The sequence below is a fragment of the Rissa tridactyla genome, chromosome 1 (assembly GCF_028500815.1).
Source record: "Rissa tridactyla isolate bRisTri1 chromosome 1, bRisTri1.patW.cur.20221130, whole genome shotgun sequence".
Taxonomy (NCBI): domain Eukaryota; kingdom Metazoa; phylum Chordata; class Aves; order Charadriiformes; family Laridae; genus Rissa; species Rissa tridactyla.
In genome coordinates, this window is record NC_071466.1 from 218,570,863 (window position 1) to 218,598,421 (window position 27,559).

Here is a 27,559-nt window from a genome sequence, read left to right on the forward strand (position 1 = left end):
GGGGCCTCGGCACAGGAGAGACACGGAGCTGTTGGAGCGGGGCCAGAGGAGGCCCCGGAGATGCTGGGAGGGCTGGAGCCCCTCTGCTGTGGGGACAGGCTGAGAGAGCTGGGGGGGTTCAGCCTGGAGAAGAGAAGGCGCCGGGGAGACCTTCCAGCCCCTTCCAGTCCCTAAAGGGGCTCCAGGAAAGCTGGGGAGGGACTCTGGAGCAGGGAGGGGAGCCACGGGACGAGGGGGAAGGGTTTTACACTGGAAGAGGGGAGATTGGGATGAGATATTGGGAAGAAATCCTTTGCTGTGAGGGGGGTGAGCCCCTGGGCCAGGGTGCCCAGAGAAGCTGTGGCTGCCCCATCCCTGGAGGGGTTCAAGGCCAGGTTGGACGGGGCTTGGAGCAACGTGGGCTGGTGGGAGGTGTCCCTGCCCAGGGCAGGGGGTGGCACTGGCTGGCCTTTAAGGTCCCTTCAACCCAAACCCTTCTGTGATTCCGTGGCGTTGGCCCTTAGGAAGCAGTTTATTCACATACAAAGACAACTCTGGGCAGGGCACCCGTGGAACCAGCAAACCCGCATGACCGGGAGGCACCTCTCCCCCCAGCGCTGTTTCCTGCCCTCTTTCGCCTCATCCCTTTTTCCCTTTTTCTCCCCTTTTCCCGCTCCCTCCGCCCCGCCCGCTCCGGCCCCGCCCACCCCGCCTGTCCCCGCCCATAGCCACACCCCCGCGCGAGGCCCCGCCCCCTCCCGTCCCCGCCCTCCCGCCCCCCCCCGCGCGGCGCTGGGCAGCAGCGGGGCCGCCGCCATTTTGGAGGCAGCCGGAGCGCCCGCCGCCTCGCCGCCCGCTGTCAGCGCAGCCCCGGCCGCGGCGCTCCGCCTCGGACGCGGCCCATGCCCGCCGGGCCGCCAGCCCTCGCAGCCAGGCAGCGCGTCAGCGGCCTCGCCGCGGGGCGGAGGGCAGGCCCGCACCCCCAGCAGGTGAGACCCGCGGCCGGGGCCCCGCCGCCCGCCCCGCCGAGCTGTCACCGCCGCCCGCCCGCCCGTTCTCCCGCTGGCCGCCGGCAGCGGCACCGGGCGCTGGCTGGGTCGCCGGCTGCCCCCCGCCGCCCGCCGCTTCCGCCTTCCTGCGGCGGGGCCGGGGCGCTGGGCCCGGCGGAGGCGGTGCGCGGCCTGCGCCCCGCCGCCTCCCCCGCCGCCGCTCCGGCCTCCCCGCCGGCACCGACACCCCCTTCCACCCCCTGGAGGGATCGCTCACCCGGGCCCGTAGCGCTGCCGCGGCTGCAGGGCCGCGTCCGGCTGCCCCTGGCTTGTTTTTCACTGTGTTTTGGGTTTTTTAAAGCGCCGCTGGTGCTGGACGCCCGCTCCCCCCCGGCACCTCCGAGCGCGGGGGTCCTTGCTCGGCCCCGCCGTGCCGCGTCCTGCCCTGTCTGGGTTAAATCCCACTTTTTGCGCCTGTCAAGAGTTCGCTTTTCCATTTTTTTTTGCGGGGGGAGGTGGGCCTGGCGGGGCTGGGTGACAGGGAGGGGGGTCCGGGCCTTGGTGGCCGGTTGGCGACCAGCCCCGGGGAGCGGTGGCAAGGTCAGGGGCGGGGGTCGGTGCCCGGGGACCCGCCGGCTTCCCTGTGCCGGGCCTGGAAATTCCTGTCACTGTGCCGGCGTTATTAAGGCGCAGAAACCGGGGTGGGAGTTGTATCTGCCAGTGGAATCGCCACAGCACCCGATCTTACCGAAAGACGGCTTCTCCGCGAGCCTAACGAGGGCTCCCTCCCTAATTTGAAGGCCTTGTTTTGCACCAGTTTAAAAAAAAAAAAAAAAAGGCAACTAGGAAGTGAAAAAGAGAAACCGAGAGAACTTGGAGGGACCTGAGGTGTTTTTCGTATCGTGATCTCACACTTTAAAACATAAAGCTTGTTTTCATAACGCACTTTATTTTCTCTCAAAAAAACCCAACCAACAACCAAAGGAGAAAGTTGTGATTCCAGTCCTGTCCGGAGCTTCGCATGTTTGAAGCCAAGCATGTAATCGCTTACTAGCAGGTTTTTGTTATAAAGCACCGTTTTAAGAATGGTGGGAGAATAAACATTTATGATTTCTCTTATTACTCTGACACTTAAAAGCAAACCGTCTGCCAAAATACTTCAGTGGTAAAAAAAATCTGGTGGATGGTAGTATAGCAATTTCCATAGCAACCAATGGTGATATCGTGGTAAGCAAAGTTAAATTTTGGAACGTGGAACACATAATGATCTGCGCTGGTTTGAGTGATACCAATAAACATTTGCTCAGGAAAAGACAACTGGGGATTGGATAAGAACAAAATGGTTTGAAATTGAAAGGCTTGCTTTGTTTTTCCTGTGTTCGATAATGCAGACGTTTCTGGTGACTTTTGTACTTTCTTTGTATCGCGTTGCAAATCCAGGGGCAACATCCTGGCTAGAAATCGTGGAAAATCTGTGGCGCTGCAGCAGGTTTCTGGGAAGAGCTCGGTCTGTAGCAGAGCCGTGTCAGACAGGTGGTGCAGAAAACGGTGTCGAGGTTTGGGGAGGTTCCTGCAAACCTCAGGCTGCGAGAGAGCGACCGATGCCGAGCGTTTGTGCTGGCGATGGCGGGGAGCACCGCAGCGTCCTCCCTCGGAACCGGCTCCTCGGCGAAGTCGTGGTTGTGGCGTAGGAGGGATGGGTTGAATTTCTGAGTTCGTCCTTCAGAAATTGGAGACTGTCAAAAACGAATAACAAAGAGAAAACTATCTTTAAGAGCTTATGTTTTGGGTTTTTTTTCCTGGTAAGCAAGCAGTCTGGGGGCTTAAATTATATTTTTTAGAAACCTGCAGGTTGCTGTCAGGAGCGGCGTAGCCTGTTTGGCTGTGTTTCCCTGGGGGGGACGGCTACAGCCCTTCTGCGGAGGGGGCTGGAGGTGCTTTGGAGTGGGGCTCCCCCAGCCCGGACTCGCAGTTCACTGGTTGGACTGGGATCAGCTGGAGGGAATTACATTCTCGCTGTCCCCGGGTAGCGCGATGCTGAGCGAGGGGGAGGAATCGTTTAGTTACGCTTCCCCCCCTCTTTGGTGGGGAGATGTCCCAGGCGTAGCTGATTGCGTTCTTCCATGCTCTGTGGAAGGAGCGCTTCGTGCGTGTTCTCCGCAGAGTTTCACTCGCCATCAGCTCAGGTGGCAAAGGGAAACCAAAACTGTTTTCTTCCCCGAGATGCAGTGGGGCATCCGTGGTACGGACGAATTTCAGCGGAGAAAGGTGTTGGGTTTGAGGAGAGCTTGGAGCAGGGGGAGCGGGATGAGCTTTCTTACCCTGTGTTTCTGATAATAAGGCGTGTAGAAGTGTAAGTGTAAAAGCTGTAGATTATATGTTAGGGAAAATGACTTCACATACATAATCAAGTAGTGTGTTTTCTTAACACGGTGGCTTGGAGTCTGAAGTGTTAGTGCCTGAAGGGCCATAGCTAGAACAGCGTAATGAGCTCAGCCATAAAAATGGGCGAACTGGAATGCCAAGAAATAGAAGAGTATCTTGTTATAGTAAATGTTTCTGAAACAATAGTAGAATGACAAGAATAACTGGGAAACTTGGGTGTAAATGACACGGGAGAAATGGATGAGGTTAGTGAGTCGGGAGCAAAGCAGGAGCTGAGTGGTGACAGAACTTTTGAGAACTTTATGGGGAGGAATGCTTGTGGGAGGTCTTGTTGTTCTGCTAGATGTAAAATTATAGAAAAAAAACTAATTGAGGAGAGCAGAGTTAATAGACTGTGTTAATGAATGATGTCAGCTCTCCATCCGAGCAGTCAAATATGGAGCCACGGTTCAGAGCAGCAGCCTTTTACTCCTAGCCCTATTTATAGGGTAACACAGTTCTGTTCTTAATTATGTTTTATGGGCTGGGGAATTGGTTTGACTGTTTCTTACCTCCTTTTCACAGAAAATCTACAGATGTCAGTGGGTTTATATACGGATCAGGGAAAGAATGTGGCCTCTGTGTGACCAATAGTAGCAACAAAGGAACTTAAGTGTCTTCTTTGATTCAATATTATTAGAAGCAAAAGTATGTTGTCTTTTCTGTCCGCCGCTGTGTTTCTAGGGTGCTTGTTCCTTTAATCACGCTTTTCTCTTTCCCTGTCTGTATTCCTCCCACTGTCCTCCCCTCCCCCTGTGGTGGACTTCTCTGCTCCTTGTTTTGGTCTGCCAAAACAGTCAGCAGTGCAATAACCAATATTGACATTATTATTACATGCCTGGGCTATTTTTACCTGTGTGTTAACTCTGGTATGGGGGGAGACTCGGGCAGATAAACATTGGTTATCTCAGGAAACAAAGCTTTCATAGCCAAGGTTAAAAATCTCAGACTAGAAGAGCTTGGGTTTTTGTGGAATTTGGATGCCACACACATTGCCTGCATGGTGTTCAGATCAGGTCTGCAAATGGGAGGTTTGACATCACTGGCTGAAGTGACGTTCTCTCTTTTTGCTTGTTAGTGCCATTTAGTCCTAGATAAAGCGGAGACAGTGCAAGTAATTACAGCAATAAATGGCTACGTAGCAGTGCCTAGAGCTTAACTAAAATTGTCGTCTTTGGCAGGGGTCGCTTCAAACCAAACACCATGTGGCACTGAGCTTTGGAAAGGGGCTTGTCAGCAAAATTAGACCGAGCTAGCTTCGGAGAACGTCGCGTCAGGAGGAGGAAGTTAAAATCATTAGCCTGAGCAGGGGAGCTCTGCAGCTGTTGAGCTGTGACTGCTACTGATTTTTCCCTCTGGATTTCTCTTGCTTTGTGTCTCCCTTTCTCATCCCGTGCAGGGCTGTGGGCTCTGCGGGGCAGCGGCTGCGGCGGTGCCGCTGGGTGGCACGGCACTGCAAACGCCGAGTGTCTTACCCCCGTGCCGATGTCGTGTGCTCATGGACACAATCTTATCTGGACAGAAGGGGGAACCGGAAAGCATGAGAAAATAACATTATGGTTAAATGGCAAAGTTCAAGAAGTTATTTCAGGTGAACTGGGAACTGTTTTCTTACCTAGGCAAGATAAGAAACTTTCGCCAGGTTTTGTTTTGATAGGTGGCATGGTCGGCAATCTACATGGTTTGCAAAGAAAACTTTTCAAACATACTGATAACTTGGATTAAGGTTTGTGTTCGGTTGGCCAATATCTCTGCTGCTCTTTCCAGTCGGCCTGTGCTAGTTGTCTTTTTTTTTTTTTTAAATTTCATTTCAGTTCTGCAGTTTGTTGCTATTCAGAGCATTGTGGCCTGCAGTGACACTGATAACTATTAAGTCACTTTGATTCTGATTTTGTTTGGCAGAATTAGGAGCAATAGCAGCAAAGCAGGGACTGGCACTGCTTACTGGGAGAAAGACGAAAAAATGCGAAGACGACAGCAGTGGAGATGGTCTCTTCTTGCTGCAACCTACAGGAAGGAAGAAGGAAATAGAACACAAGATATTTCAGTTTCAGTTTTGTCTTTGATTTTTCTACAGTAGACTTAATTATGTTAGCTGAGAAAATGCACGATGGGTATGCCTTGACATTTTGTGATAAGCGACTTAGATTCTCTTCTGCATAGCAATTTCTTCTTTCTTCCCATTCCTCGTAGCCTTGCAAAACCTATGGATTGTTTCAGCTTCTTGCTTGCACGTGCAGCGGGGTGGGATGAGAAAGGTTCTGTTTCTTTGGCTGTTTACTTTGCATTTTCTTCCTTCAGAAGATCCGCTGGTATGCCATTTAGCATAATTCTTTTATGTTAAGACGGATTTCGTTTTTTTTAGAAGGATAATCGAGGCTGTAAGCTAGCAGGTTGAAAGCTGTACCCTGTTTCCCAAGCCGGAGGAGTGAGGGTGCAGTTCCACAGCGACATCAATGGGCCTCGGTCCAGGCTGCCGTGTGTTGGCGTTTGAGAGCTTGCCCCGCTCCAAGGGATCGGTCCCTCAACCGGCTCCGTGCGTAGGTGCATAAACCGCGCTGGCACGGGGGAGGATGCAGGGATGTGTGACCCGGGAAGGAGAAGAGTAGAAAGAGCAGGTCTCTCACCCTCGGGATTTAAGTAGGGTGTGGTTCAATTTCACTAATCTAAGTTTGCGGCGTAGCGTGTTCCTGGTTCGTCCCTCTGCGTTCCTGCTGGTCCCATGCAGGGAGCCGCTCTGCCAGAAGACGACCTCCCCTTCCCCGCCTCATTTTCTGCTGGTTTATTTTACTTAACAAGTATGTTAGGAACAGATGAGCACCGCTGCTGCAACCTTTGCTGGACAGTTTAAACGTGAAGGGGTTGGGAATAGTGGGGCTGCAGCAGTGTTAACAAAAGCCATGATTCTGCATTAGATTAAATCAAACTAAGCCTAGTGAATAGAATATCCAGGTCATCCTCAGAGTCCCAGGACCTCAGCTGAGCCAGAGTACCCGATTAATGGTCAACAGATGCTCAATCGGCACTCTATTTAACAAATTAGAAAATACTAGATGATGGATTTCAACTTGTTATTGCATGTTATGCCTCTTTTTTTTTTTTTAAATATGGAACATTACTTTTCTTAGTGCTTAGTTGTTTTTTATTACCAGTCCTTTACTATATTATTTTTTAACATTACATTGTCCGCGGTATATCCTAAATTTTCTTTTTATCTCTTTTATTTTCTTTCTAAGCCTTTTTTTTTCCTCCTAATGTTGTTTTTTCAGAGTCTGCCTTCACTTTCAAGGGGCTCGAGACCTCTCACCGGAGTTCACATATTTATGATGTAAATGCCCACATCTGAGGTAACCATTTAGGATTCCTTTTTTAGTCAATGGAGAGAAACAGATGCTTATTTTCTTTTGATGCAGAAGTCTAAAATAGAGCTGAGTTTTGCTGTAGAAGGGCTCATTTCTGCCCTACTGCAAAGGGAGTCTGGGTGACTAATTCAGATTAGTCATCCGTAGCATAAATATCTACACGTTAGGTGAGACGGATCCTATTGCAGAAGACTCAACTCGCTGGGGAAAGGTTCTGCTGGGACCTCCTCATCTCATCTCGGCGAGGTTGCCGTCTCGCCCTCGATGGATTGTAAGATGTGTGAGACGTTGGGTGCGTTTCGCAATGTGCTGTGCCCTCCGCTCTGCTTGATGAATCTTCTTCCTCTTTCACAGCTGACTGATAAGTTTGAGGTTGAAAGCAGTGTCTATAAATGATTCAGAATCGCATAGTTATCTATTTAAGAGCAATACAATAAAAAAACCTTAAGTTTTTGTCATATGCATGACCAGCATGTTTCCAGATTCTGATTGAGATGTACAGATGGTAGCCAGAGGAGTAGCTACACGTGATCGTCTGCCTGGTTTGGGTCATGTATAAGCAGTGAGCTGCACGGTGCAGAAGACAGGGTTTCTCTGTGTTTCTTCAGTGCCTGGCGTGAAGAGGGCCCTAAGCTGAAAAGTTTATCACTGTTTTAGTAGATGTAAATATTGAGGTTTTTTCCTTCTGCTTCCTCTAAAGACTATTTAGTTATGCCCAGTCCTAGAGACTGCTGCACGTGTCTGAGTTTTGTGAAGTCTCAAGAATGAAGTAGCAGAGTAGTTTACAAAAATATGAAGGGGCTTGAGGATGCCAGATTTTGCAGAAAGGCACATAATGTTTTAGGGATGCAGTGCCAGGAATAAATGCATATTCGATTTCATTGATGTTACACTGTACCCACTGTTTCCTCTTACAAAATAGCCGGCTAATTTCACTACTTCTGTTTTTCCTGTTACTTCTGTCATCCTTGCTCTTAACTAACTATAGTCCCTATGAAATAACTTACAAGTTGTTAGCGTTAATATCTGTAGTGCTTTCGGTGTGGCAGTTTTCATCCGGTGTGTCCGTGGCCATCCCGGTCGTGTTTCTCCCCTCCATTTTAGACAGCAGCGCCGGTAAAGAATGTTGTGTCTTGCAGAGAGAGACCTCGCCGCTTCCACTTCATTTTTCATGTGTGAAATTCTTTACTCAATTGAAGTGAGCTTCTAAGTGCTGTTTTTTTTAAAATACCTGGAAGAAAATGTTGGAACAAAGCGGTGCAGTTCCCAAGAACAAAACTATTTAATTATTTCTAGTCTTGGAAGAGAAGAGCAAGTAAAAATATTTTGTGTGTACTTGGGGTTTGGGTGTATGCTGGAGTTTTTAGAAGGAACTGTGAAGTGAAACTGAATCACCTAGTAGGCACACTGGAAATTTGCCCTGTGAGGGAAGTGTTGCTGCATCATCACAGTTTGTTGTTAGAGCTGGTGGACTGTGCCCTGGTCGTGAATGTCTTATTTGGGGAAAAGCAGAAACTTTACCAAATCACTAACAACCAAACAGCAGACCTACCTGGTGTTTGGAGAAACGGGAGGATCTCAAAGGCCCTCGATAAAAAGAAACCGTCTTCCGTTGACCTGCGTGTTTAGGTTTTGATACATGAAAGGCGATCCTTGCTGGAAGGAAATGACTACAATTTGTGTATATTGGCTGCTTTAAATGCCGGCTGCCTAATGGGGGAAGACCAGGCAGTGCTGATGGAAGGTCTGTGAAAATTTGTCTCTGTGTGTGAAGTAAGAAGCCAAAATAACATGGAAAGTATAATTATTGGAATGGATGCAATGCCTGAAAATGGCAAAATATTATGCGTGTTAATGTTACAGACAATTTTGAGGTATGTGATTAAAGAAAATAGCAGGGCAGAAAAGATAAAAACCATACTGGGTGATCTGCTATATTTAAAAAAAAAAGAAGGGGAAGTCTGATGATACGTGTGGAATTCTAAATGTATGTCTCGTTCACAGTTTTTGGCATGTATGTAACTTACCAAGCGTGGTGTCAGGATTATCGATTAGGCCAAGAGTTAGTGGGGGTGTTTTACCTGTCTGAATAAGAGGGGAGAACATTTGTCCGTGCGTAATGCTTAACACCGCTGTAATTTGCTGGGAAGTATACTGGTGGAATCCTACATTTTCTCTTATTCTCCAGCAGGTTATGATCCTGTAGTCCCATACTGTTTCTTCTGTACCTAATTCTGAGGCAGTGGGCGCTGCCTGCTTTTGGGGACTGAACGCCACAGGCTTTTTCTCTATAATGCTATTTCTCACTTGAAACCGAGGAGGCTTCCCTTTCCCTTACCACTTCTTTCTTCTTACGTGGGCCGTTCCACGCAACGGTGGAGGGACGTTCAGCCTCGGCTCCTGAGGTTAGGTCTGTGCCGGGCAGCTCACCGCGATGCAGTGGTGGGTGGACGAGCTGAGGAGCCAGAGGGGTCCCGCTGGAGTCCTGGTCCCTCGCCGCAGGGCTGCTGGCCCTTCGCTGTTGCTGAAACTTGAGCTGGTGTCTCCGCACAGCGCTGCACTGCACTGCACATGTAAACATACTGCCTTGCTGAGTGGGGAGGGACATCTGTTAATACAGTGCTTCATCCTGCTCTTCAGATATAGAAGCAACAAGAACAATGGCTCTCTTTAATAGTTTTATCAACTGGGTGAGGGGATCGAGCGCACCCTCAGTAAGTTTGCGGAGGACACCAAGTTGGGCAGGATTGTTGGTCTGCTGGAGGGTAGGAAGGTTTTGCAGAGGGATCAGGACAGCCTGGATCCATGGGACAAGGCCAATGGTGTGAGGTTCACCAAGGCCAAGTGCCGGGTCCTGCTCTTGGGTCACACCAGCCCCATGGAGGCTCCAGGCTGGGGGCAGAGAGGCTGGTGAGCTGCCTGGAAAATGGCCTTAAGTTGTGCCAGGGGAGGTTTAGGATGGATATTAGGAGAAATTTCTTAATGGAAAGGGTTGTCAAGCCTCGGACCAGGCTCCCAGGGCAGTGGTGGAGTCGCCATCCCTGGAGGGATTTCAAAGCCGGGCAGACGCGGTGCTGAGGGACGTGGGTTAGTGGTGGTTTTGGCAATGTGAGGTCAATGGTTGGACCCGATGATCTGGAAGTTCCCTTCCAACCCAGGCGATTCTATGATTATTTAGAATGTCACTATGGCATTTTCCAGCTGTGAAAAAAAATCCACACCTTAACTCTAGAATTTGTAGAAAGCAAAAGGAACTCCCATCTTCAGAACGGATTGAGAGTTTTCTGTATTCTTTGTAGTTGAAGTTGGGTTTTCATTTACCTGGAAGATATTTCACTCAAGCCGACTCCCTTGTGAAGGCCACTGAGGTGCCAGGTGCTCTCAGGAGATTTCCAGCGGCAAGGGCTCGGCCTTTTGTGCAAGGTTGGTGTTCATTTCTTTTCCCAAAGTTTATACAATCCCTAGAATTCTTTGTTAGATTTGGAAAAATACATCTCATCCTTCTCAGTCATTTGAAATCTTCACCTTTTCTGGTGCAGAATCTGTGCTTTTTATTACTGGTTTTGGTTATGATTAAGGCCATTTAGTTACAATGTGAACCACTTCTTAGAATTTGTGCCTAAAGCCCTAGTTTGACATGCATTTAAGCTGGCACTGCTGCCAAAAAGCTGTCCCCTTCTTGCTGCTCAAACCCGTTCTTCGGTGCTTCTCTGCCCTCCCTCCCCCCTGGCACAGTGTTTCTGCAGCCACGCTCTCAACCAGGTCGGGGCAGTGATTCAGCTGATTTTTTTTTTTCTACTAATACTGTATGGAAAAGGGAAACAATTTTTTTTTTTTTTTTTTTTTTTCTTAGCAGCGCAGGTTTAAATGCATGGCACACTACGGCCTAACATCGTCAGCGCATATTCTGGTCTGTGATTTCAAGAGCAATCTGAGCTTTAATGTTTATTTGTCTGGGTAAAGCCCGTTGAACCCCAAAGGGTGGGTCTGAAATTTCCAAAGCATTGTTTTCCTTTCAAGATGTTTTCTGACAAATGAAGCTTAGCCCATAAATATAGCTGAAGTGGTGCCGTGCAGGGAAAACAGGCTGGTGGTCCGTTGTCATATATAAGATTTTTCTTCTGAAGTGTCTTAATATTTATTTTAACTGTAGAACTGCGTAAACTTTGTGTGGACTGTGTCTATATGATGTCCTGAAAGATTAAGGACATTAAAAAGCATATATAGTTTAATATCCTGTTTTTAGGCACTGGTTTGTTACGGTTTTGGCAAAGCATTATTGTGCCTCGTTGCCATGTGGTTTGGTTGGTGGAACAGCACGATTTTGGAATATTCTGGTAAAAACAGCAGCATGCAAAAAATGTAGATTAGAGGCACAATTGCAGTTTTGAAGCCTTGAACTTGTAGAAAGGACCATTAAAGGGACGACAGCAGCTGGTTTTCTGGCTCATTTGAGGACATCGCGGTACTGATAAAATAGGTGTATCTGAAACATACAGCTCTTGATCTTGTAACACAACAGGAAATATTGGTTTGCAAATGCTGCTCATCGCTGTCTCGTAGTCTGAGCGGGATGACGTTTTTTGGGTAATACGGCCTTATTCTGCGTGCGCAGCAGAAAATGAAATAGCCGGGCTCCAGAGACCATCATGGGGCAAATGACGCTGACAAAGTGGGTTTTCTGAAAAATGCTGCTTGTGTGCCCCGGTAAATACCAGCATCTCACTTCTGAGATAGTAGTCTAATTAATCATAATTATTTCTGAAGGGTTTAACTGTGGTGATCCAGGAAAAAAATTTAATTTGTTGCTTAAACAACACGTAGTAAACAGTCTAAGTGGCATCAAAGCCTTGTTTACTGGTGTGAGCAGTGCCAGGGAGCGAGGAGTGGAGGCTGAGGAGTCCTGCAGGAGATGTAAATCGGCACTTGCTTGTTTTAACAATGATTGTGCGTTAGCTTTTTAATATTCAAATCAAGTTGCAAATCTTACGCTTAAAGGTTATCTTTAAAGCGAAGCATGGAAATCCCCCCGAGGTTCCTTGTAGGAGCTGCTTCCACGGGGGGGATGGACTCCAGAGCTACATAAATGGGGAATAGTAACCCAAAATGTTGGACTATTAATCGTCTTAAATTATTAGTGATTGAGTGAAATGCAGGTTAAAAATGTTGAGATGACTGTGGCCTTATAGGTAGCGTGAAGCTGGTAGGCTGTGGCGTTCGGTTCCTTGGTGTGTGTTTAGCTCCATGTGCTTTTGACTGACCTAGAAAAAAAAGACCTTTTTTGTGCAATTATGTTCACAGTGCATTTGGTATATTTTTATGACTAGCTTTTTGCTTCATTTTTCGAAGCACTGCAGTTTCTTCAGTGTCTGGGTGTGTTGAATTTAATTAAAAATGTAACATTTAAATAAAGAAGCTGTGCAAATTTTGTCCTTAGCATGGGGTAGGGCGTCAATTAGAAGGCTGTTTAACTAGATACTACATGAGGATAAAGTTGATCATCAAAACAAAGTACTTCTTGATATCATCTCTTTATTAGGGAACTTCAGAAGCACAGAATAATTAGAAGTAGCTCTTAATTTTGTGTGCATATTTGTACAACAGACAGGCCTTCATCATTTTTTGCCTGCAGCAGTTTTTTATTAAAAGAGAAAAAAACCCAGCACAACCCCGTTCTGTGCTGTGTTCCAGGCTCCTGCAGTACTTGTGATTTACTGTTTGTGTCCAAGGAATGTAAACGTAGATGGCTCTTTCATTTGTCAGTTAGATGTTAAGGAAAAAAATGAAGATATTCATATTGCTAGCTCAGAAGAGGAAAACAAAAGCAGGCTCTTGGCTAACTGGTGAAGTACTGCTTTGGTTAAGAATAAATTTTATCTGAGAATTATAAGTGTATCTAAGTGTTTTCAAATCAACAGCATGGGGTAAGCCATCTCTCAGGAAGCTGAAACATCTTTAGTTAGATGGTAACATTTGACGATTAACAGAATTCTCTGTGCACTGTTTCCATCTTCGTGTTGGCCGTGGCGCGATGGAAGTGCCCTTGGTGGTTGTGCGCCTCGGGACCGAGATTTTCCCCTGCAGTTTTCTGATGCTGGGTGGGGGGGAGTCGCAAGGTGAGCCCTGAAGAAAGCGGCAGGAGAACGCGGTGCCAGAAGGCTGGGAGGAAAGGTCTGGGGAAGGGAGCTGCAGAGTGGGTGCCACAGCAAAAGGGAGTGCTGCTGGGCTGCAGGGTGGGTTTCGGCACTGCTGCCTACGGCACGGGCTCCCCACGTTGGGAAGCGTAACTGTGGCTGAGGGTACAGTGCTGGGCTCGGTAGTTCTGAAACGTTAAAATTCAGATAGTGAATCTTGCCTGAAAATGTCATTAATAAAGAGTATTGTGGCCTCTCCTTAATTCAAACCATGGGGTTGGGATACTATGAGGAGCGGCTGAGGGAGCTGGGGGTGTTCAGCCTGGAGAAGAGGAGGCTGAGGGGAGACCTTCTCGCTCTCTGCAGCTCCCTGAAAGGAGGGGGTAGCCAGGGGGGGTCGGGCTCCTCTCCCAAGGAACAGGCGGTGGGACAAGAGGAAACGGCCTCAAGTTGTGCCAGGGGAGGTTTAGGATGGATATTGGGAAAAATGTCTTCATGGAAAGGGCTGTCAAGCCTTGGACCAGGCTGCCCAGGGCGGTGGTGGAGTCGCCATCCCTGGAGGGATTTCAAAGCCGGGCAGACACCGTGCTTAGAGATATGGGTTAGTGATGGTTTCTGTCAGAGTTGGGTTGATGGATGGACTCGATGATCTGAAAGGTCCCTTCCAACCCAGGCGATTCTATGATTCTACAATACCAGGTTGATACAGTGTGGAGAATTTCAGGTGGGGGATCTGAGTCCCGCTGCTCAGGCGGTGCGTGCCGGTGCTGGGCAGGGTGGTAGCCGGCCCTTTCCTCTTGGAAGTAGCCAGGGCTTGGAAGGCAGCAGCTGATCCTGCACCAGAGTTTAGGGGTGTGCTTGCTAGAGGAACCTGCTTCCCCTCCAAAGACCTTGACAAGCCATTCTGCTGTTCAGACCAGGCTTTGCTGGCCTTCTGCCCTGGAAGTGGCCTACAGGCAAAAGCCTCTGTTTTTTTTTCTTTTTTTTATCCCCAGAGATGCATCCTTCACCTGCACTAAACAGAACCTTCTGACTGTTTGAGTGTTCGCCTCTGAAGGTTATGAGACTCTGAGGGGGTGATGGAAAATGAAGTAATAAAATTATGATGAACTCAGTCAATTTTTTTTACCAAGGCTGAAACATGGTATAAGATACTGGTTTTCACAGATTTTAAGTATTTAAGTTGTCCCAATACTATGATAATAGCTAACTACAAAGCTAGCTGATGACAATAGAGACGATTTATAATTTTGTGTGCCCCATTGTGGGAGGGAATAAAGGCTATAATTCATCTCTGTGTTTTATGTTCTTGAGACTTTGATGTGTACATGTGCAGTTGGAGCTTGGCAGAAATTGCCGAGATCATAAGAGTTTGATGTCCAGTGGGATGTGAATGCTAACTGGGGGCTGTGTGGGCAGCTGCTGGAGCCATTCTTGCGTCGGAGGACTCTAGTCTATCCTGTTTTGCCTTTTATTCAGACTTTATAAAAAAGAATCCAGCGAATGAATGAGGAATAGGAACAGAGAGAAGAGCGATGAATAAGGATGTATTTATGTAAAATTCCGATGTTAAAATAGTTGGTTTATTCATGTCCTGCAACTTCTAAAGGTGTCCTGAAACTGCAGCGATGCCTCTTGCAGAGTTTTGTAGTGTCCCTTGACTTTACTTTCACCAGACCTGTGGCTAGCTGTTTGGCGCGAGGGTGGGCTCATTGCATGGCCTTAATCTGGGGACAGAGAAGGCGGGTTTGGACTCTGCTCTGTGCTAAGGGCAGCTGCTTGTTTCATCTTGGTTCCTTAACTTAGTGCAGCTATGGCTTGTGAGATTGTGTTCTTGCACCTAAGGCCTGTTTTGGTTTGCTATGTGAGCGGTTATTTATTTCACAGGCTATAACCAAGACCTTGATTTCTTTTTTTCTGATGGTGTTGTGCTTGGTCTTTCGTTGTAGTGTTAAGCTGCAGTTTCAGTGTGGCACTGAGGTTGGAACAGATTTGTCTAAATGTTTGATCTTGGGAGGTGAAGGCGCTGGATACTGGTAGAAGACAGATTTGTATCTTGCTATTTTACTCTTCTGCTTTGGGCTTTATTGGTTGCAACAGACTGTATTTAAAATAATGCCTGCCCATGTTAGCATTACATGTGGAGCATGCGGAGCATGTCAGATAACGCTCCATAACGTCTATTTTTGTTGTTGTTGGGTTGATGTGACACTCTTATGCTTGGGGAGGGACTGACGTGAAGCCTGCCAAGACTTGGCTTTCAAAGGGTGTCTGCAAGTAGGTTTCTAAAGAGAAAAACATTCTTTTGGTAAGAGGGGCTCCTCTGTAATAAGGTTGAATTTTCTATTACTGTCAAAGATAGCATGACTACCAAGGGCGGACACGATACCAGTTTGAATTTGGAGCAGTGCGTATTAATGAAGTCCTTCCAAATTACAGATAGTTACAGATTAGGTGGGCTAGAAGGACGTATAAGGTTGGTGAAGAGGCCTTCTGCATTTCCTGCCTTTAACTTTCTGTTTTTCATTTGGCCTTGTTGTGGCTCCATGGACGTCTGCTTCCCAGGAGGAGTATAGCTGGTAGGAAGGACGATACGCGACTGCCTGAAAGGCGGTTCTCCTTATAGTGGTGGGCTTCTGCTGAAGCTCCAGTGCTCGTTAGATACAGCAGGAAATCCCCAGTACTGCCTTAGTTTGTCTGGACAATACAGATCTCTCAGGTATAATTTCATAATAATCTGAAAAAAATCTCTCCTCTTGAGCTATGGTATTTATTTATGTAGCAAATAGGAGTTTTTCACTGTTTTTCATGCCTTGTGTGAATGTAAGAGGAATCAATACAGATCTTGCCTATGTTATAAGATGAATGAGGAAATTTTTTGTCAGCGTTGCTTTGTCTTGGAAACCAGCACTGAAAGTGCATTCCTAAAGAGTCTGAAGTAGGATCTTAAAGAGATTGAAAGCGAACTCTAGAAACAATTGAGTAGCTCATAATTCTCTTCCCCTGAGAGACTGAAATGTAGGTTCTGAGCATTTTGAACCCAAAGAAGAGTAGACTGTGGTAGGTCATCTGTTACCTGTATTGTGGGTTGTTGTGTCAAACCAGGACATGGGCGTACTTCAACAGCAAGGCATGCCGCGTCCGAGCTCAACCAGAACGGGGCTTGTGCTGTACTGTGCCGTCTCTGCCTGGAATGGGCTTCTGGCTGTACCGAGCGGTGGGAGAAGTTCACTCGATGGGGTCATGGAGCTGGGAGATGAGGGCAGGACATTGGTGGGACTGGAGGTGTTGGTCATGATGACCTGCAGAGGCAGAGACAGTAAGTACCGGCCAGTGACCTCGTGCTGGGGACCAGCGATGGCAGTGGCGTTTGGGGGGATGGCAGCCTGGGGTGTGGATGTGCAGAGCAGCAGCACAGTGGTGACACCGTGGTACCAAAGGGTTGGAAGGAGTGGAACAGAGGACACGGTAACACAGGTAGTCTGCGTATTGCAAGCCGTTGTCTTCTGACGGGTCACAGCAGTTAAATCCTCAAGAAACCAACATGGTGCGTGTAACAGCAGAGGAAAAGAAACAGTTGAGTGCTGTTAGTGCACGGGGCCTTAGCAGCGGGAGAGAAGCTGAGGCATTAAAATACTTTCAGAAGATGCTAACGTCTAATTCATGCTCTGTGCGGTGTAGGTTAGAACATCATCAAGATTTCCATCAGTCTGACCAGGCTAAAATCCCTTCAAACACAGCAGCTGGTGGTTGGAAGGAGAAAGAATTATTTTTGAAGAGATTGTTAGGGTGTCTGGGGTATATTTTTCAGTTGTTTTGAACAGATTGACTAACAACTCTTTCCATGTTTCTGCTCTTAAATACATAGTACCGTTCTGGTCACCTCCAATGCAGAACCACAGTTGTGAAGTACTTGCATCTTCAGTGCTTGATTCTGCCCTTTTTGAATGCTGGCACTTATCTGTCCCTTGACAAATAACAGCATACCTTCTGAAAGGGTGAAATGAAGCGCATCTGGAATGCCCTATGTGACACAGAACTGGGAGGAGCGCTTAATGGGCCTGCGCTGCCCTACAGAGGGACTGCAACAGACCGGAGAAGTGGGCCAGTAACAATCTCATGAAGTTCAGCCAAGGGAAATGCCAAGCCCTGCCCCTGGGGAGGGTGAATCCCCTGCGCTGGGACAGGCTGGGGCTGAGCAGCTGGAGAACAGCTCTGCAGAGAACGACCTTGGGGTCTTGGTGGACACAAGGCTGGCCAGGACCCAGCAACGTTCCCTTGCTGCAAAAGTGACCAGCAGCCTTCTGGGCAGGTCAAGGGAGGTGATCCTTCCCATCTGCCCAGCACTGGTGGGGCCACATCTGGAGTTCTGGGTCCAGTGCTGGGCTCCGCAGGACAGGAGAGACATGGACACAGTGGAGAGAGTCCAGCAAAGAGCCATGAAGTTGATTAAGTAAGTGGAGCATTTGCCGTGTGAGGAGTGCTGGGGGAGCTGGGGCTGTTCATCCTGGAGAAGAGATGGCTCGGGAGGATCTCATCCGTGTGTATAAATCCCTTATGGGGGAGTAAAGAAGACAGAGCCAGGCTCTCCTCAGCTGTACCCAGTGACAGGACAAGAGGCAGTGGGCACAAATTGAAGTTTGGGAAACTGAATGAAAGAAAACATGTTTTTACTGCGAAGGGTGGTTGAACACAGGCAGAGACTGTCCGAAGAGGTGGTGGAGTCTCCATCCTTGGAGACATTCAAGCCCTGCCTGGCCGTGGTCCTGGGCAGCCAGCTCCAGCTGACCCTGCCGTGAAAAGCAGCAGGTTGGACTGGGTGATCTGCCTTCTGTCTCCTCCATCCTGTGACCGTTGCTCTCACAGGAAACTGCTGGCTCGTAGCCTCATTGAGGTAAAAGCTGCTGAACTGTAAACGGTGCTGTGCACAACTGTCCTCATTTGCATGAAGCTGCCACGTCTGTACTTTGTCTTAAGGAGTCTCTCAAACTGTGCCGTACAGGGCAGCAAGCACTCGAGGACGGTTGGGTGCCCTGAGACCACTGTCGGGCTGTCGTCCTCACCAGGAGCGGCCTGTTGGCTTCACAGGCATCGTTATATTTTGGCACAGGAGTCCATGGTGGTTCTGGAGGCACCAGTGCTGTGTCTCCATGGCAGCGCGAGCCCTGGCACCTGCTGAGGGGGGGCTGTCGCAACCCTTGGGGTAAAAGCACCGCGTTCTGTGGGGCGCACCGCAGCCCATACAACGGCACAGTTGCTCTTCACTTACATCTGCTTGTTCAAAACAGTCTGAATCATTCTTGTGGTGCGTCCCTCGTGGGTGCCTGCCAGTTCCGGAGATCACAGGACGGCAGAGTGCGGTTGATGGTATTTTTGCTTTGTATTTCCTGGCTCTTGCAGAGTTAGCTTTAGCTGTACTGTTGTTTGCCAATTAATTTCTATCAATGTCAGTTTCGGACAACATTTAATGGACTGGCTCTGTGATAGTCCACATGCTTGGTGATTTTCTTTCAAGCTACCTCAGGTGGGAAGCACTCTTCCCAGAAAAGGAGGAACTGGGTTTTCTATCTGAACGTGCCCTGACTGTCAGAGGGAAGGTGAAGAAAACGAGAATGTTGACAATGGGAATAAGCAGGATGGGCCCTTTGTTCAGAAGCATCTTCTGATGGATGTGCCGTCAGTCTGGCTCGGCGGTGGAAGCTTTTGCATCTACAGCTACCCATAGCGGTGTCGGCCTGTGGCATGAGGTACTGAAGGATGTTTCCCAGCCGTGGGCTCGCTCCGGGCTCAGCACCTTTCTCACCTTCCCCGGGCCGTGCACAGCATTGGGGGGGGCTCTGCTCAGCGCTGCTGGGCTGGAGATGCTCGGGGGCCGCTGCAGGCTGGCACCGAGGCTTTGAAATTATTCTCTGGGTTGTTAGAAAAATGTCTAAATAGAACCTGCTTCCAGCAGGAGAACGTGGTTTAAAATACCGCTGGAAGCAAGTGGAAAAGAGCCTTAAAGGAGGCTGCGGATGCTCAAGGGAAAATGTCAAATTCCTGTCCAAACGCGGTGTGTTCAGGTGCCACGGGGGCACACAGTGAACCGTCACCTTCTGGATGTGGTGCTGGCTCCTGTCTGGCCGCAAACAACGTGGGAACTCCCCCACTCTCCCTGTCCCCCCGTCCTCTCCCTCTTACCCCAAAATACCCACTGGGGTCATGCGGAGACTTTCGTCAGGAAGGGACGCCAGACAATTTTTCTGGGCATTGGACAATTTTTCCTGTTCGGAGCTGTTACATGGCACGTGGGTGATGTTCATGCACTCATTTTTTTTAAATTGGGAAAGGCTTTTTAAAATAAATGATAATAAAAGAATGGGATGAAGCAAAAATGAGACCAGGAGTCTTTTTAGTTGGTAAATTTACTTCTTGCTGATTCCTCCTGGCAAGTTAGGTTCTTGTGGAAGACTGCCCAGGAGATCTGTAGCCTTTTTGTTGGTGCAAAACATGTTACTGGCGGAGCTCGCCAGACGCGTTTCTTCTGGCTGGGTAGCCAGTAACTCTAGTAATAGGTACCAAACAACTTAGCAGTGCCACTTTTTTTTTTTTCTTTATTTTTTTCCTCCCCTTCCCAGCTTCCCATGGACCTGAGCCTTAGGAGTGTGCTGCTTCTCAGCAGCGGGCTACCAAAGCCGCCTCGGAGGACTTGGAACCCGACCCTTTTTCCATTGATCCTGCAAAGTTGTTGCTCTGGTAGTACAAAAAGAAATGTTCTCTGAGCTCTTGTTATGCAAGTAGAATTTCAGAGAAAATGGCATGCAAAGGGTCATCAGTATAATTGGGAAGCTCCTTTTTAAAAAAATCGTGAAGTTGATGTTAAGTGGTAGGAGCCTTGCTTGCAGTTTCACTAATTTCAGAAAGAGCATTGCTCTTGCCACAATCACAGCTTAAAAATAAGACTTCTGGAAAGAGTGTGTTTCTCTCTCTTTTTTTTTTTCTCCCCCTCCCCCCCTCCATTTGCAACGTGATTTCTGTGCATATACTTGATGGGAGTTTTGTAATTTTGTTGCTGTGGATGTACCTTACATGGGATCATCAGTTCAGATGGCATCCTGAAATGCTTATATAGGAGTAAAACATTCTTACGTTTTCCGTTCAGTTCCTAGGAATAAAACCAAGGAAGAACAGGGGTGGTATTGGAGAGGTGTAAATACGTAGGTGGCATGTTTTCTTGCTCCGAGGAGTTTCTGACTTTCTTCTGAAAGAATGGCAGCCCCAGCAGGTCATTGGAGTAGCTGGATGCCCCTGTCCCGGCAGTGCTGGCCGGTTCCCGGTGTCTCCAGTCAGGCGTATTTCCTTTCAGTTGCTGGTGTGATCGCTAAATTAGTGTGTGCTGGACCCTGTAAGTGCACTTTTGGGGAAGGGTGAAGGGTTGTGAAGCCTGGCAATCCCTCCCGAGTTCCCGGGTGTAGGGTGGCGCGAGCGCAGGAACCTGGCATCAGAAGATGAGACCCTGTGCTCCTGTAAGTCCAGCCACGAGCCTTTGAAGACCAGGGAAGTTAAGTCGAGCAGTCTTCTTAGCTCTTTGGTGGCTGTCTGCGAATTCGGAGCTGAATGATGGTGTTCAGGTTGTGTTGTCTGTGGGTGAGTGTAGAGAAATGGCTTGACTAGAGGTTGGTGTCGACGTGTTTGATCAGACAGTCTGGTTTCATCGCAGTTTGTGCTATTCTGGCACAGGTTTTTTTGTGAACGCCTGGCGAGGTCCTGGGCACTAAAAGGGTCAAACCAGCCCCCAGCCTGCGTGTTTGCTGCCTTGCTGGGTTTTTCCCGCCCGCCTGGCCCCCAGGGCTGGCACGGTGTGGAGCAGCGGAGCTCATCCCGCGGCTGAGCCAAGGCAGTGTGCTTTCAACAACCTTCTGTAGTTGGGGCAAATAACGGATACAGGATTGAATTATTTCTGGTGTCCCTTTTTCCCCTCACTGTGACAAGTGTGAGGCATTGCACGTGCTGTTGAACAGATAGATGGAAACCGCCGGCAGCCCTGGCGTTTTTTGCAAATGACGGTAAAGGTGAAAATAGAGAAGAGACCCTGACCTGTCCTGGCAGCGGGGCCTGGTGTGTTAGAAGCGGGAGGGATTATGGGGAAAAGAAAATGGGGAAATGTACAGAAGCTTTGGTCTTTCCAGGTTCTGTCGGAATTGCTTCTAGACTGCCTGTGTGCCACGTTTTCTTGTAACTGTGTGTCTGCATTGGAATCGATTCTTTTTGTGCCTTGGGTCAGAAGCATGGTAAGTTTTAGGTATCATTTTTATACATTTATGTGTCTTCTAGAAATAGATGTTCTCTGTTGGGCTCCGTGTGATGTTTCTCTTTCCAGGAAGGAAATTTGTGGCTGCGCTGGCAGTTTTCGTTCTGTCCCCACATCCCCTCCCATGGCTCAGGGGTAGGGGGCTTTGTCACAGAGTCCCTGAAGAGGTTACCAGGCTTGGGTTTTAGCGTCGCGGAATGTGAGCAAGTGTTAGTTTTTAATTCATTGTGGATTTTGCATATTAAAACTAAAAAATGAAATCCTTTTTAAGTAGAATGAGTTAATCTGCTTGCTTTTCCTTCCCAGCTATCACGCTGTGCGTACCTGGCACGGTGCTGGTGATCGCGCTTAACCGCGGACTGAGGTTTGCTGGAATTTCACTGGAATTTTCTTTGGCCCCTGGGCAGCAGGGATGTGGGGACAGGACAGGCTCTGCCGCGGGAGCAGCAGCGGGTGCGTTTCTGCTGTGGAGCTTCCACCAGTTGAACACACGTTGGGCTCGATGATGCTGCTGAAGTGCAGTTATAGCTCGTCCATTTTTTATTTCTTGAGTTTAAATCAACTTTTGTTCAGAATAGAATGTTATACAGACTTCTGGGTCTCCAGAACAAGAGCTTGGGTAAACAAGGTGATTCTCAAGAGCGTCTTGTGCCTTTTTTGATATGATCTGGGTCCAGCATGATGGTGTTCTGTCTCCCTTCTCCAGTAGCCACAGGAGGAAGACTTTCAGGTGTGTGGAAGACTTTCAGATCAGTTGGACTAGGTGATCTCTAGAGGTCCCTTCCAACTCTGAAGATTCTGTGATTCTGTGTCTGCAGACTTTGTCATGGGTGACTTGGGACATTGTAGTGTGCTCTGAATTTTGGAGGGTGTTTACTCAACTCTTCTGGAAAGTTGGGCCCTTTTCAGGCAACTTAAGTTGTGCAGTCAGAAAATCTTGATAACCCAAATTACCAAATTTCTTGGAAAGATCTTGGTGATAAAAATACCGAAAATGTAAATTCTTGTGAGGTAACAGCGTGGTGTTATGTATTAAACTGGCAACTTTCCTCAGCTTGTTTAGTTACTGGGTGGCTTGACACATTCTTAAAATGGATCATAGCTGACTTAAAGTATCAGCTGGGGAGTGTGAAAGAGCAGTGTGGTACGTTGGCAGTAGAAGAAAAGCGGGTAGAGATGAGACTGTCCCCTGCCTTGTGAGTCGCTGGCTTTAGTGTGGCGCTTCTGTTGTCATTAGTGCTGGGTAAGAACCAGCAGGACAGTATTTGGGGCCTTCCAGGCTTCTGCGGGTGATTTATTGTAGACTCCAGCTTCTTTCCAGCGAGCACATTTGACGATAAAACGCCGTCCTTGATTTCCTTCTCTGCCACAGCTCTGGTGCCTTTTGGCAGTTCATGGCCATAAATAACTGCGCTAGATAATCTTCAGCTTGCTTCTAGTCATCTGGCTCTGCCTGACCTTGGGGATGGGCCTTCTGCCGTCTTTATTGTCTAACTCAAAACCCCGTGATGACTCCACATTCTTCTTGCGCTGTACGTAGCAGTTTGGAAGAGATTCCACGTAAACGCTGTCTCCGTAACATGCTGGATCTGTGGATGGGTCAGCTTCTGTGAGAGACACTCGCAGTGCTTGGCCAGAAGGTTAAAATAGTAACTGGTCTCGGTTACTTCTATAATTACCAGTATCGTTTCATGTATCTCATGGTTTGCATATCGTTTTGCAAATGTCCAGATGGAGAGGAAAATAAATTTGCAGTCGCTTTGAACCTGGATTTATAAAGGATGTGTTTTAAACTGGTGTTTGCTGTTAGGAGCGTGTGTGTGGAGTCGGAGAGATGAACGGCAGAGGCTGGGAACAGAACTCGGCGTTCGGGTAGAGAGGAGCCGGCTGGCTGCTCGTACGGTTAGGGTGGAAAACAAATTCCAGGGAAAATTCATTCACCAGGAAAAAGGGAAATATTTTATAGTCTCTTGACATGGGAGGGTCTATACCTACACTAATTGTTTAAAGGAATTATTCTGGTTTTGGGAAAGTACAATAATAGTAAAATGTTAATCTAAGATTAAACTAGTTTCTGACTCTAGATGGTATTTCGTGCCCTTTATGTGGCTGAAGGACTATGGTGAAATACGGGGACTGGCAGTACTGGTGCTGCAGAAATGCTGTCGATGCTGAGAATTATCCTAAGGGGTTGATAAAACCGAAGGTTACTATTTTGCTCTCTGTGGGAGGTATTAAAACCAAAGCAGATGTTTGCCTGGGACACCAGGTAGTCTTCGTTATAGTTGGAGAGAACGGTGAGGATCCAGGCCCCTCGGATCTCTCGCTGTGGGTGTGCGGCCGTGGAGAGGCAGGAGGATGCAGCTGCCCTTGTGTCATCTCTCCCCAAAACCACCATCCGTCGCTTCAGGTGCAGCAAGGACAGCAGTTAGCCTTTGCTGAGACGTGAGCCTTTGTTTCAAAACAAGTGTCATTAAAAAGGACAGTAGACCAGTTTGGGGTCGTCTGCAAATAAAATTTTGTTTCTTGGTTTTTGGTGTTCTGTTCTCTGGTTTGTTTTTTTTTTTTTTTGTTGGCTTTTTTCCCCCCTCATTTCAGCAATTTCTGTAAAATTTCAAGTGCTCTGAAAACGTGCAGGGAATTCTCCTCTGAAATTCTCTTCTGAAAATGGCGTGAAGTGGCAATGGAAGTTGGAGGAGGGTTCCCTATAACTTTGTTTTCAGCACAGTTTCTGGAAAAATAGCACCATGCGTAATATTCAGTGTATAACTAATACATGCCAGAAGTACCCGTTAACCCTACAGTGACTCGTTTGTGTAAGCTGTTGTATTTATGTACTGTTATAACTAGTCACTATGGCAATATTTAACTTCCCATGTTACAGTTGAGTCTCAGAAGAGTTGGTGGATGGATTTTTTTTTTTAATTATTATTTTATTTATTTATTTATTTCTGGGGGAAATGAGGAAGTGGAAAAGACCAAACATGGTCTAAGTGGTCTCGGGGCTGCACGTATGTTAGTAGCAGGATGCAGGATTCTGCGGACTGAAATCAGTCGAGAATTTCTGGAGTAACAGTCTCAGTCGTTTGGTGCTTGCTCTGGCAGAGGATTAGCGTGGTGCCCATGTGCAGCAGAATGCTGCCGGGGAATCTGAATTAATTTCCAAGTAAGATACCAATGAGGCCGCAGCTCGGTCAAACTCTGATGCCCGAGTGCCCGTGGGGAGATGCAGGTGCCCCCGAAGACCTGAGGGGTGAACTCTTGGCAGCTTTCTAGAAGACATGAAAAGTATCCTGATTTTTCACCCATCTCTTGGAAATAATAAATAAGCTTTTTTTGGTTTTCTGCTTGACAATTTTACGGCCATTACACCCTTTTATCCCTGAATTCCTGGCAGCGTTATCCTCACAAAAGTGAGGTTAGGAAAGAGTTGATGATCTCAAACAACCCCACAACTTCAGAAACTTGGTGCAAGTGTTGATAGTATAAAATCCCGTGACTGGGCAAGCCTCTGGACTGTCTTAAATATCCTTGCATTTCTCACTTGTCACACCGGAGAGGAGAAGGCGGAAAGGATGACTGCTTTATACTGGCCTCTTTTTCCTTTGGATTACGATAATTTTTTTGGTGACCGCTCTTGAAGTAGGTGGGAAGTGGCTGAATGAATTACAAAATATCTGCGAGTGGAGATAAAAGTGACTAGAGAATCGTTTGTGGCTGTTACTACTTTCCTGTAAACTGCCTGTTCCCCTGTTTACCTCTTCAATTGCAACGGAGATACCCTGTAGAAATGCTTTTTTTCCTTAGGCTGGGTAAGTAAAACTCGTAACTTTATTAGTACAAGAGACGTTATAGCTTATATGAAAGGTTGAATTTAGTTAGTCTTGCTTTATATTTATGATCAACCATATGAAAGTAACTAAGGTGGTGGGATGGCTTTTAATTTCTTTAAAAATAGCTGCTTTTGGTATAGTGTTATCCAAACAGGTATGTCCTTTTTTCATACGCTTGCGTCCTGCTCCTGACTCCTGTGCGGTGCCGCCGGTGCATCTAGGGATGGGGAGAGTCTGTTCCTCTCCTGCCATGGCAAAGCCGTTAGAATAGTTACACAGAGACACTCTTCTGCTTCCACATTGTCTTTTTAGGAGTTAAATATAACCTTTGATTATTTTTCTCTAGGAAGTCTCCTGACTTTTTCTCTGAATATTTTCCCCTTGAAATGCCCGTGCAGATAAGCACTCCTGTTACCAGTAGTTAGTTGATGGAGACGGTGCGTATGGGCTCGCTGTGGGGAGCAGTGTTCCGGTGCTGGGTGCTATGGTGCGGTTCCATCGTTCTCCCCGTGTCCCCAGGGAGCTGCACAGTGCATGTGCTGTCCCTGGTTTTCCATTCTGATACACCTTGTCTTGGCACACGCTGCCCAAAGTAATAGAAGGGTTCATTGCGGGTCCTTCAGCAGGTCTGTTCCAGGTGGGAATTTCCTGAAGAGGGCTCAGGAGGTAGTTGAGAAGCTGGGATATTTTTAATTATTTTTTTTTCTTGACTTGCTAAAGTGTAAATGCTCTTTCAGAGGCATTGTAGAGGTTTATATAGTGTATTTTTTATGTTTACAAGTACCTAAAGGGTGGGTTTAAGGAGGACGGAGCCAGGCTCTTTTCAATGGTTCCCAGCGACAGGACAAGGGGCAATGGGCACAAGCTAGAACATAGGAAGTTCCGTTCAAATACATGGAAAAACGTCTTTACAGTGAGGGTGACAGAGCACTGGAACAGGCTGCCCAGGGAGGTTGTGGAGTCCCCTTCTCTGGAGATTTTCAAGACCCGCCTGGATGCAGCCCTGAGGGATGTGCTTTAGGCAACCCTGCTCTAGCAGGGGAGTTGGACTAGATGATCTCTAGAGGTCCCTTCCAACTCTGAAGATTCCGTGATTCCGTGATTTTAGACAGCTTGTTAATGAGCTTTTCTGAGTGGATTCCATGAAAAGGCTGTGGAATACCTCTCGAGCCCCGCTGTTGAAGGACTGCCCGGAGAAGCGGTTGTAGGGAAGGCAGACTCTGCACACAGGGGGTTTGGGGAGAAGTGTATGGAAAAGCTGCACCACGCTTTAGTTTCATAGAGACTTAACTGAGCTATATACAAACTGGACTTTCACTCTTGATTGGTATTTTAATTCGCGTCTTTGAGCTAATATGTTTGGAAGCATGTCTTGGCTATATGAAAAACACATAGCTATTTTTGGGTATTTTGGATATTTGGAAACAAATGCTGTCTAATGAAAGGAGCTGTAAATCAGCGGTCTCTTGAATTCCTTTAGATTTTGCTCACACTAAACTTTGGGCAAATTACTTGGGCGTTTTGCCAATGTCCTTTCATAAAGTGAAAGTGGTTCAATTTTTTTCTGCCTTGTTGGTTCTAACGACTCTTTGAAAGGGTTTGGCTGGCGGGTGACTGCTTTGAAGCTGGCAATCCGTAAGTAATGCTGAACGGTGGGTTTATCAGCCGCCTCCTTTGTAGAACGACTTCACCGGTTGTTGTGTAACTAAGAGTATTCTGTTTTTTCAGGGATCTGTGAGTAGGAGGCAGGTAGTGCAGAGGAGATGACGGCAGCAGGTGGTGGCACACCGTGGTGGGTGCGTCGGGGTGGCGGTGACGTGCAGGTCGGTGGTGGTCGGGATGTCCCTCGGGGGCTCCTGGGAGCAGTGCTGTGGGATTCCTGCCCCGGGGCTCGGTGCCCACAGCTGAGGATGTGGAGGAGCACGGGGGTGACCAGCGCTCCTCAGGCTGGATCTCTTTGTGATGTGCAGCACGTGGGAAAACCTTCCCTTTGTGGAATGCAAAGCTGATGTAAAAGAACAAGACAAGTTCTCCCAACCCCAAACCCTGCTGTGGACCCCTCTGCCCCCAGTCAGCCGCTCGAGGACAGCCCCGAGCAGATGGTTTGTTCTGGGCATCATGGGGTTTATATTTGTTCCTCCAAAGCCTTCCCGTCTGCGGCTTTGAGCTCTCCAAAGCTTCGGTATCCATTTAAACCAGAGAGCTGTGGAATTTTACAAAACTCTTAGCCTTTATGGCACAGCAGTGAATTCTGCTGATTGTCATTCAAAATAATCAGTTTCCCATTGATTGGTTTTAGGCACGTTGCCTGACCAGTGAGCACTTCGCTGCGAACTTAATCCGGGATGCGTGTGCTGGAGGTGGGAAGACAGGTGTAGCACAGCAGCGTCTACGAACACGGGATTTCCAAAGAATCAAAAATGCACTGTTGGAATAAGGAAGGTAGTGGGCTCAGGTTTAACCCAATCTAAAGTTGTATCAAACTGAAAAGCTGTATCTTGTTGCTGGGTCACTGACCTGTATTTCGGTGTTTCTGAGCGGTGATGTG

General features: G+C 47.8%; 1 protein-coding gene across 5 annotated transcripts in view; it reads left to right on the forward strand.

Annotated features, from left to right (window-relative positions):
* Positions 1-802: 802 nt before the first annotated feature.
* The window catches only part of PPP6R2 (protein phosphatase 6 regulatory subunit 2), a 120,432-nt gene continuing 93,675 nt past the window's right edge, over positions 803-27,559 (forward strand). For 2 of the 5 annotated variants that reach the window (XR_008466165.1, XM_054199981.1), the window contains exon 1: positions 804-968. The gene's annotated coding sequence lies outside the window, so the exon portion shown is untranslated. Of the gene's footprint in view, positions 969-6,661; positions 6,740-27,559 lie in introns of all 5 variants that reach the window. The other 3 variants (XM_054199995.1, XM_054200002.1, XM_054200011.1) reach the window with 3 other exon arrangements.